Below are 10995 nucleotides of genomic sequence, written 5' to 3' on the forward strand. Positions count from 1 at the left end.
TCAATCAAAAGTTATTAATACTGTTGGCTTAGAATATCTGTCCACGGGTAGCAAACACAACCTCAAACTTCCAATTTTGATACATTTCTCAATAGCTTCTAGACAGCCATAGTGATTTGGAGCAACACTTACTCTACTAAAAGACCAAAAAGAAAGGGACTAGTTTGATTTACAAATTTTTTAACATATTTTTTTAATGTTTAATATAACCATAAAAAACCACTAATGCAATCATATCAGGATTATAAGATCCATCAGTGAATATTAGACAGGCTCTAATTCCATCATTACCAGGGCAATGCACCCGTGCTGCATAGACCAACTCGAACAGTTAGAAAAGTAGGTAACCAGGTCATTACCATTGCAACACAGCATAAGCAGTACTGTATAGACTGACGAATAGTTACACGCTGTAGATCTACAGAAAACTTAACTGAGAAAATGTATGAGTCAAGGTAACTTCATTTATTGATTACAGTTCCTTCAACAGATAATTAGTGACATACTTGTGAAATGGACCACACCACTGTCTATCATCAGTACTAAATAATACGGCAGCTTACCTGTTACATCCCCACCATGTGGTGTTCAATATGGTGCTTTCTTGCACAATACAGGGCTAATACTGAGGAATGTGGCCCCACCAAACGACACTTTAATATGCATGATTGATACAGCAACAGGACCAGTTTCCACTGCATACAATGTAGCAATACACTTCATTTGGCATACTCGTGAAGTAGGCCCCACCACTGCGTGTCAGTACTAATACTACAGCGGCTCGCCTGTTTATACTCGTGAATTCAGCCCCACCGTGTGGCATTCATCGGTACATAAGCACGGCGTTGGGGCTTTCTTCCATAGTATAATACTTGTGAATGCGGCCCCACCAAACGGTGTTTACGAGCAATTGATACAGAGGCGGGGCCGATTTCCACAGCATACTCCTCCCTTTCTCCTGTTTTTTTTTTTTCCTTTGGTCTTCATGTTTTATTCTTGGAAAGACTCCCTCCTCGACTAATTCAACAGCCAATTCAACTATAAGTACAACCCTAACCTAACCTTAAACCCTAACCCTAACCTAACCTTGCTTAATTGCTAAATGCATGAGTGCAAGCACACTGCTGTGGGGCCGATTTCACGATTTTGCCCTTCATTCTATCCTTGGAAAGACTTCCTCATGACCCTTGATTATTCTTACCATAGGTATACAACCCTAAGCTAAACTAACGGCATACTTGTTGTATAGGCCCCACCACTGCATGTCAGTATTGGTTCACAGTGGCTCGCCTGTTTATACACACGCAGCCCTGTTGCTGTAAGTCCACCCTATGTTAGTAACGTTAGTAGTAATTTACCTTGCTTGGCATTGCATCACCGAAAAGTACCCTGTTTATACACACACAGCCCTGTTGCTGTAAGTCCACCCTATACGTTAGTAGTATAGGCCTACTGGTAATTTACCTTGCTTGGTATTGCATCGCCGAAAAGTACCGGTAAATTTACCCTGTTTATACACACGCAGCCCTGTTGCTGTAAGTCCACCCTATAATATCTGGTAGTAGCTACTAGTATAGACCTACGCGTAGTAGTAAATTTACCTTGCTTGGTATTGCATCGTCGAGCAGAACCCGTAGATCAAAAGGTTTAATTTACTAAAAACTTATTATATAGTACTAACATTTAATAGAGCTCTAACGTTAGAGCTCTACACTACAGCCTTGTACAGGTAAACTTAGCTGGTAGCCAACACGTAAAATACATAATTTACATTGATGCACGACGACGAGCCCTGTTTGTGGTGCCGGTGCATGGTGGGGCCCATTTCACGATTTTCCCCAGCAGATTATTGATCCCAGTGAATGATTAATTATAAAATTTGTAATAAAACCCAAATTTGACATTCTACGTTGCTCATAAATCAACTCAACATGTTCAAAGTAGGGTATGATGCCGATCTCGGTACCAACACCAAGACGCACATATGGGACTGACTTAATCTGGGCGTCGTACAGATAAGTAAACTCACCTTTCACAGCTGTATTTCCACTGCTTAGCCTTGCATTTCTTCAACACTGCCTCATTTTTCCACTTTTCGTACCACTTTTTAGATCACCGGCAGTCTTGGGTCTTTCATCCATTATGAAACTATCATGTACTTTCGACTGATAGCCATGGTTCTGTACAGCACTACAGACAACAGTGGTATTGATCCATGACCGTGAAGAATTGCCATTGAACTATGTAGTGCAGTATCGCTGCATGTAATAGTACGTGTTGCATGTTCTCATTGGTCAGAGCACCCCTAGCTGGCGTGCTCTGACCAATCAGAAACCGGAATAGAGAAATTGGATATAGCGCCTTTTGGTTGAAAGCAAAAATGGATTTAGCGCCTTTTGGTTGAAAGCGTGAATTTCATGCTTGATTTTTTCATATTTCCTCAAACAAATTTGATTAAAGTTTTAGTGCCTTATGTGCACATGACAAAGATCTGTTCGAATCATGCGAAAGATGGAGTTCGATAAAAATTGGATTTAGCGCCTTTTGGAAGCAAGCTCTTCATTTGTTGAGAGGGTGGTATAAAAACAGTATAGATAATCCCTTTTATTAGGAACTTTAGATATGATAAAGGTACATTGTTCTAGATAAAGACTAAGCGCACCGCGTGACAGTTGTGGACATCATAACCCTTTGGATATTCCCTTCGCTGCCTTGAATAAAGACTAAGCGCACCGGGTTTACAACAGAACACCTGTGGACATACAGAAGGCAGTGCTCGTATTTGTATAGCGGTTAGTTTCGATTCAGAAGTATAGGGATATAAAAACGAGACCAAATTGGTTAAAAATTCATTTATTATAACTAAGCTACTCATTTGAAAATGCTATCATAGCTTGATAAGCGTATCTATGTCCGACAAACAAAATGACACCAAAAAGGTTTTGCCACCTCGGGTGGTACCAACAACCCATTCTTCGGCTCTTGGCCCATGGACTAAGTGGGCCGATAGACCCCTGGCCAGGAGATGATTAGTATCCAAAATGAGCCTCATGGCCGAGTTGTTCGTAACATTCTCTTTTTTTTTTTTCTTCTTTTTTTTTTTAGGAGGAAGATTTTTTTTTTAGGTTAAAAAAACAAAACAAAAAAACGTATCCCAAACAACGAAAATTAACACTTTCAAAAGTATGACGCGAAAAAAAAAATGAGTGTTTCCCAAATGCAGGAACATAATATATACAAACAATATCATGACCTTGTTCGTGGTTCGAAATGCGCTAATAAAATTAAATCAAATCAAAACAAATTAAATCAAAATGTATGTGTAGAAAGCACCAGTGGATAAGACAACAAGAAAACAAAGAAATGAAAGAAATCGAGAAGCCCGAGGTACTCCTCAGAAAAGATCGACGATGAATTACAAGAAAAAGACGGAGAAGTGAAGAAGTGAAACGAGGGAGAGTGTAAACAGGAGAAAAGCCAGACGAAGGAACCAGTGAGTAAAAGACCAGGGGTGTGACAGGCCAGAGAGAAAGAAAACAAAAGAAGAAAGTAGATGGATATAAGAGATTCAAGAGCTCGTAATGGCGCTACCATAATTAAAGGAACGAATGCATGAAAGGAGAAAAAAAAATCTATGTACAAGTGATACTTCATGAAAATGTGTAAACGGTAAAAGTTCATAGCAAATACTTAATGGCATATTTTGTCTAAACCACAAAAATAACTGCATGATAGATTGTAACTTCATGACTGAGAAACAAAAAGTATAATGCGCATAATTCAAACAAATTATGCAACGAAATAAAGGAAGTAAGAAGAGAGGAAGAAGGAAAAACAGAGAGAAGAGGAAGAAGACGAGAGAAAAATACAGTAGAAAGTTCTAGTATGTCATAATTGAATATAAATCCATACATCGTGAGTTTCCGAACGCATCACACATGCCATCAGAGAGACACGAGAGTGCGCCATATTGGACACAAAGGTAAATTAAAACTCCAAGGAAAGTAGTGCCTATCGATTTACAAACGACAGAAAAGTATACAAGACTGTATACTTCATCAAAGAATGATTCCAAATAAATGAATTGAACACCATACACGTACATTTTCTTTTCAGTGTCCCTTTTGGTCACACTCAGTTCATTGTCCAAAAGGAGGCAATAATTGCGTCACGCCATGACAAATTGGTAATTTCGAATTAACATAGAGGGAGAAGAAAAATCAGATTAACCGGGGGGCCAAAAGCTAAAAACAGAGGTCGAGTTGCACTCTCTCTACAAACTAAGTAGACCATGCTTATTTTCAGGTTTTTATTGTAACAAACAACATTCCACTGGTCTACCTCAAAAAAATTGTTGCGAAAGCCTCCAAATCCAAGATGGCGTCCAAGATGGCCACCATATTTCCTGAATTTGTTATTTAAATGATAGAATTTGATAGAAACATCACATTTCAACAAATGTGATGTCATATGAAAGAGAATAAAATTGTCTACAAGTTGATACCATTTTTGTGGGTTATTGTGATAACTGGATTGAGATTTTAAGGAAAAAACACATTTTTTGATATTTTTCTGAAAAAAGGAAAATCATGAAAATGCTTGATTCAGCATAAATCAGAGAAAGATTGAAGGATTATCGTGAAACGTTTCAAGAATTTTGTTTGACATATAATTAATATCTGGAGAAAATTAGGGGTCAGTGTCATTTTTGGTTCAGGAGTTATAATGTGTCAAACTTGAAAACTCACTACGTAAGAATGGCCACTTTAGTTGTGACCAAGACCTTGTTGGTCATAAAAAAGTCAGCGCGCGCCAAGACTACTACACGCACCACTGGCACTGGCGCTGGTAGCAGCGCCAGTAGTGCGTGTAGTAGTCTTGGCAAATGCAGACTTTTTCTTTGACAAACAAGGGTTTGTGCCTGCAAACTAACTTTTCATATCAAGTGGTAGCTCAGGTGATACTGATCGCTATTATTTCAAAGTAGATTATTCTGAAGCAGATGAGATGAGGCAAACAAAATTTCAAATAGAGGTAATAGCTTGAAACTTGGCACCAATCTTGTTATACAATGTAGATAGTTTAAGACACAATTTAGATCAACCGCTCAAAAAAAAAAAAATAAAGATGACAGCCATCAAAGTTGACATAGTGTATTGCGCCAAATCAAATGTATTATTTCGATTTTGATACAATGTTGTCTGTTGTGATATCTCAAACCGTCTTAGGTTTTCATGGACACATTTTTAAAACCAGTGATATTCTACTCTCCGAAAAAGGAAAAACAAATCGAGTGGAAGTTTTTACTTTTGATGTGAGGAGTGAATAACAGAAAACGGTGAATTTAGAATGAAATTGGAGTGACTTTTGAGTGAAAATGTTCATTTTCACTCATTTTAGAGTGACCTTAGGCACGGCTCCACACTAACTTTTATTTTTGGTGGCCCAAAGGCAAATATCCGACCTTTTTTTGGTGGCCCGATCAGGCCACCAAATTCTTCATTTCTGACATTTTGGTGGCCCGACGTGCGTTTTGGTGGCCCCGGGCCACCGGACCAACGTTAGTGTCGATCCCTGCCTTTGAATAGGGATCACTCGTCACTCGTCGAGTGATCCCCGAGGTCACTCTAAAATAAATGAAAATGAACATTTTCACTCTCGAGTGATCCTGATATCTAATATGGGAAAGCATCTATACCAATGGCATAAGTTCAGATCAATTGTGACACAATACCCACATGAAATCAGCCCAAAAACAATGTAAGAAAAATCTGATAACAGTAAATACAGTTTCAGCATGCTTATTTGTAAATGTGAATATACAGCACGAATAATAAATTTGGAAAATTTTATTCGAACAATATACTGAAAAGTAATTTCGCACAACACAAAGTTGAGAAATTGCAGCCATGTGGCGGATTTTTTTTTTTTTTTTGGGGGGGGGGGGTCGGATCAAAAGGGCTTTCAAGGACATCTACTGATCAGACATTATTACACATATATATACCATCATCATTCACGTTTTCTACAACAGCAGAGTAACATACAAGTAAAAAAGCATATAGTATCTTTGATACAGAAGCATTTCTTTTTTATCAAAGATTGGGCCTTACCCAAACACTGGAATGAGCTCCACCCCCCCCCCCCAAAAAAAAGACCCTCAATATGGTTTACACTAGTACATGTACAATGTCGTTCGGATGTATAGAAACATGTAATAGAAAGAAAGATAAGAAGATTAAAAATATATATCAAATTATAAGTTATAAGTTGAGATTTAACTTTGACACAACACACTTAAGGTATTGTTTGCCATTGGGAGAGATATCACATTCGATTTATATGTGCAGGTTAGTTGTATTACAAAACATTCTACCATGTAAAAAAATCATGATAAAGCCTAAAACATACGGAGATATCACCATTTCTTTTCAAGAAACCATAACCATGATAACTGTTAACAATTTAGTATTTGAATTTGAATTTGAATTATATAAAAAAAAACATTCTTATCAGATCTATTTAGTACATCTAACAATATCTAGCATTAAATATGCTGATTTAAGTTTGTGCATCAGTTGTTCTATCCCTAACTCACAGTTTAGAACTAGCTTGAGGAATTAAAGGACAAGTTCACCTTTATAAACATAAGGATTGAGAGAATGCAGCAACATTAGTAGAACACATCATGGAAAGTTTGAGGAAAATCAGTCCATCGGTTCAAAAGTTATGAATTTTTGAAGTTTTTGTGCAGTACCCGCTGGATGAGAAGACTACTGCAACGCATAAATAACTTAGATATCACATGCGTACAACAATATAAGGAAAATATAAAGAGAATTTCACAAAATTCCATCTTTTGAAAAAAGTACACTTTCCCCTGACTCCATACCGAGAAATGTTATGGGTAATATTATTCCCCCTGCCTTTAGAAAGAGGCAAGTCAAGTGCTCTTTTATCATGCGAAAAAAGTGAAAATATGTTGAATTTTCTTTTACATTTTCTTTATACTGTTGTACGCATATGACTCACAAGCTGAAGTAGTCTCCTCATCCAACGGTTCCAACACAAAAATTTAAAAAATTCATAACTTTTGCATCGATTGTCCGATTTTCCTCAAACTTTCACTGATGTGTTCTACTGCTATTGTTGCATTTTTTCAATCCTTATGTTTATGAAGGTGAACTTGTCCTTTAAGTAAAGCTGGGTTTTTGTTTTACGTGCACTAAAGGGAAATAATGCCTTGAACGACAACCTCGATTAATTACTGCCATCTTGAATTTTGTGTGGATACTGTTTTTATCGCTAATTATTACACATTGGAAAAATTTGTGCCAAATTCCATGCTCCTATCTCTTTTTGGAAAATACTTTCTCTTCAATCTTATCTGCCTCAGAACAATCTACTATGATGAAATGCTACAGTAATAGCGACAAGCGTCACCTACCAGTTGGCATGGAAAGTTAGTTTGCATGCAGGTACTTGCAAGTCACTAGACCATTACAGTATTACATGTGACCATGTAAACACATTGTATGCAAAATTTATAATGAATGAATATAATTTTTTTCAAGTTTTATATGTTAACTTGTCAACTGTGTATGATATTGCCTGTAATTCCAGAAATATAAATTATGTCTCAATCTCAGTAAATCTCAATCTCAATCGCAGGTTTCAAAATAATTCTTCAGTTCTTCTTTGATAAATACTAAATCATGAATTTTTACATTTCTTCCTTTTTTTCAAAAGAATATAAAAATATGGATCCCCCCAAAAAAAAAAGAAAAAAAAAGAGAGAAGCAAACAACCCTCCCCCCCCCCCTCCAATTTATCACAATACACAGCTAAAGTGGTATCAACTTTTCGGAAGTTTTGCTCTCCTTCATATGACATCAAATTTGTTGCAATCCAATGTCTCTATCAAATTTTATGTTTGAAATGTTAAATTCAATAAAAATGGCGGCCCTATTGGACCGCATCTGTACTTTGGAGGTTTTTGCAACAAATCTTCTCAGGTGTACTTACGGAACATTGCTTAGTATGCTTGATATTATGTATGGTTTTGTTTATAGAGAGAGTGGAACTCGAAAAGTAAGCACGATCTTGGATTTGACCCTCTGTGACGTCTGTGGGAACAGATGCATGCAAATACATATTATGTAAAATGGGATTTCAAGTTTGAGACATTATAACTCCTGAACCAAATACAATACTGACCTCCAAATATTGATTATATGGGAAAGATTTTAATTTCTGCATGGTTTTCCTAAACATTTGTAATTTAATTCTTTTGTAACTTTTTAGAGAAATATTCATGGTGCATTCTGAAAAATGTCTCCATAAAAACCTAAGATGGTTTGAAATAGCATTAAAATGTTCAGAATACATAAAAACCATATAAATAGACACCAAAACAGACAAAATTGTATAAAAATCGAAATGATACATTTACTTTGGCGCAATGCATTATGTCAGCTTTGATGGCCGGCAATCTTGAATTTTTTGAGTGATTGATCCAAATTTTGTTTTAAACGTCCTATAGCAAGGTTATTTCAAGCTTCTACCTCTATTTGAAAGATATTTTTTGCTTCATCTCATCTGCTTCAGAACAATCTACTTTGAAATAATAGCAATCAGCGTCACCTGAGCTACCACTTGGTATGAAAAGTTAGTTTGCAGGCACAAACCCTTGTTTGTCAAAGAAAAAGTCTGCGTTTGCCAAGACTACTACACGCACCACTGGCACTGCTAGAAGCGCCAGTGCCAGTGGTGCGTGTAGTAGTCTTAGCGCGCGCAGGCTTTTTTTTTTACGACCAACAAAGTCTTGTCACAACTAAAGTGGCCGTTTTTACACAGTGAGTTTTCAAGTTTGAGACATTATAACTCCTGAACCGAAAACGGTACTGACCCCTAATTTTCTCCAAATATTAATTATATGTCAAACAAAATTCTTGAGATGTTTCAAGATAATCCTTCAGTCTTTCTTTGATTTATGATGAATCAAGCATTTTCATGATTTTCCTTTTTTCAGAAAAATATCAAAAAATGAGTGTTTTTTCCTTAAAATCTCAATCCAGTTATCATAATAACCCACAAAAAATGGTATCAACTTGTAGACAATTTTATTTTCTTTCATATGACATCAAATTTGTTGAAATCTGATGTTTCAATCAAATTCTATCTTTCAAATAACAAATTCAGTAAATATGGCGGCCATCTTTGACGCCATCTTGGATTTGGAGGCTTTCGCAACAATTTTTTTTTTGAGGTGGACCAGTGGAATGTTGTTTGTTACAATAAAAACTTGAAAATAAGCATGGTCTACTTAGTTTGTAGAGAGAGTGCAACTCACTAGTTAAGTAAGCGACTTTTTGGGGTTTGGCCCTCCGGTTAGATGGTTGTACACAATGTTCGCGATATTAGGGTCCCGTTTCAAATGATGAAACATCAGGGAGGCAACATGAATTTAGTGAAGGAAGTTTATTGCCCCCATCCAGCCGAGAAAACGCAGTCTTCAGCAAATCTTAGCATCAGCACTTACCCCATGTCGGTTTTTTTTTTTTTTTTTGGGGGGGGGGGGGGGGGTTACAATTTGCTGATCGGCGAGGAGGAAGAGCGTCCTTGATGCTAGTTTGTGTTCCAGCCTGTCGTTTATTGTTGAGGGACAGGCCGACAACAACTTTTCGGGACTGTTCCCGAGCCCAAGAGGGAATGGTTGTGCTTACGAATGGCTTTAACCGGTCATGGTGTAACACTTTCCCGCTTTCCTTTTGGTTGGGACTGAATTTCGAAGATGACATCGCTGAATTTCCGCGTTACCACACAAGGCCCAATCCAGTTCGCGGCTTTTAACTTCGGGGAAAACCCTTTTTGTCTCGTAGTGTCTAAATAGTAGACAAAATCTCCAACACTGTAGGTATTAACTGAAAGCCTGGCGTCGTAGTCTCGCTTCTGCCTAGTCTGGGCTCCGTCCCCTTTTCCTTGGTGCGACCAAGAGAGGGCGTAAATTTTCTTATTGCGATAATCGAGAGACTGTGCGCCCACTGTCGGGTATCGCAATCCTCGGGTGTCACGCCCTCATACGGCTTGTCGCGTACAATCACGGCTACGAGTAAAAAGAGTCCAGAAGCTAGACTAGCTTCTGCCCGGCTGAAGTCGCCGATAGGTGTTCTCGGGCCAGGCGGCTTGCCTCCCACATGGTCGTTACGAGGTCGACCGCGAAGTCGTCATAGTTGCCGTGTTCGGCATCCGGCCGATCAATGCCTAGTGCAGTCTCAATTGCCGTTCGCACCTCACGTCCAAAGATGAGAAAATTGGGGTAAAACCCCGTACTTTCATGGATGCTGCTACGATAAGCCGCAGTAAGAAGTGTTAAGTTTTCGTCCCAATTTAACTGTCGTTTATCCACAAATGATGCAATCATATTCGCGAGAGTTTGATTAAAACGCTCTATCATTCCGTTGGCAGACGGGTGATAAGGGGTGGTTCTTGTTTTATTTATTTCAAGCAATTTGCATACGTCCTAAAATAAATGTGACTCAAATGTCTTGCCCTGGTCGGAGTGGATCTCGAAAGGCGTTCCAAACCGTGAGACGAACTCGCGTACGACCACGTCGGCTACAGTTCGAGCTGATTGGTCTGGAATGCCACATGCCTCGATCCACTTTGTGAATGTATCTCCGATGACAAGGACATACCTATTCCCTTTATAGTACAGTCAAAATATGAAATGACCCACAACTAATTGCAACAGAAATGATTTCACTTGCATTTGACCCCGGAAGCGTTTTTTTTTTTTTTTTAAGACGGCACAGATTGGGGCATGGCGCGTGTTAAACCTACGGGGAAAAACGTTGGGTTAGGGTTTTTGGTTATGGTTAGGGTTAGGGTTAGGGTTAGGGTTTGATGGTTAGGGTTAGGATTAGGATTAGGGTTAGGTTTAGGGATATGGTCCCCGATAGATTTTTAGTTTCCCCAATCTGTGCCGTCTAAAAA

Source organism: Diadema setosum, chromosome 10 (assembly GCF_964275005.1).
Source record: "Diadema setosum chromosome 10, eeDiaSeto1, whole genome shotgun sequence".
In the NCBI taxonomy this organism is placed as follows: Eukaryota; Metazoa; Echinodermata; class Echinoidea; order Diadematoida; family Diadematidae; genus Diadema; species Diadema setosum.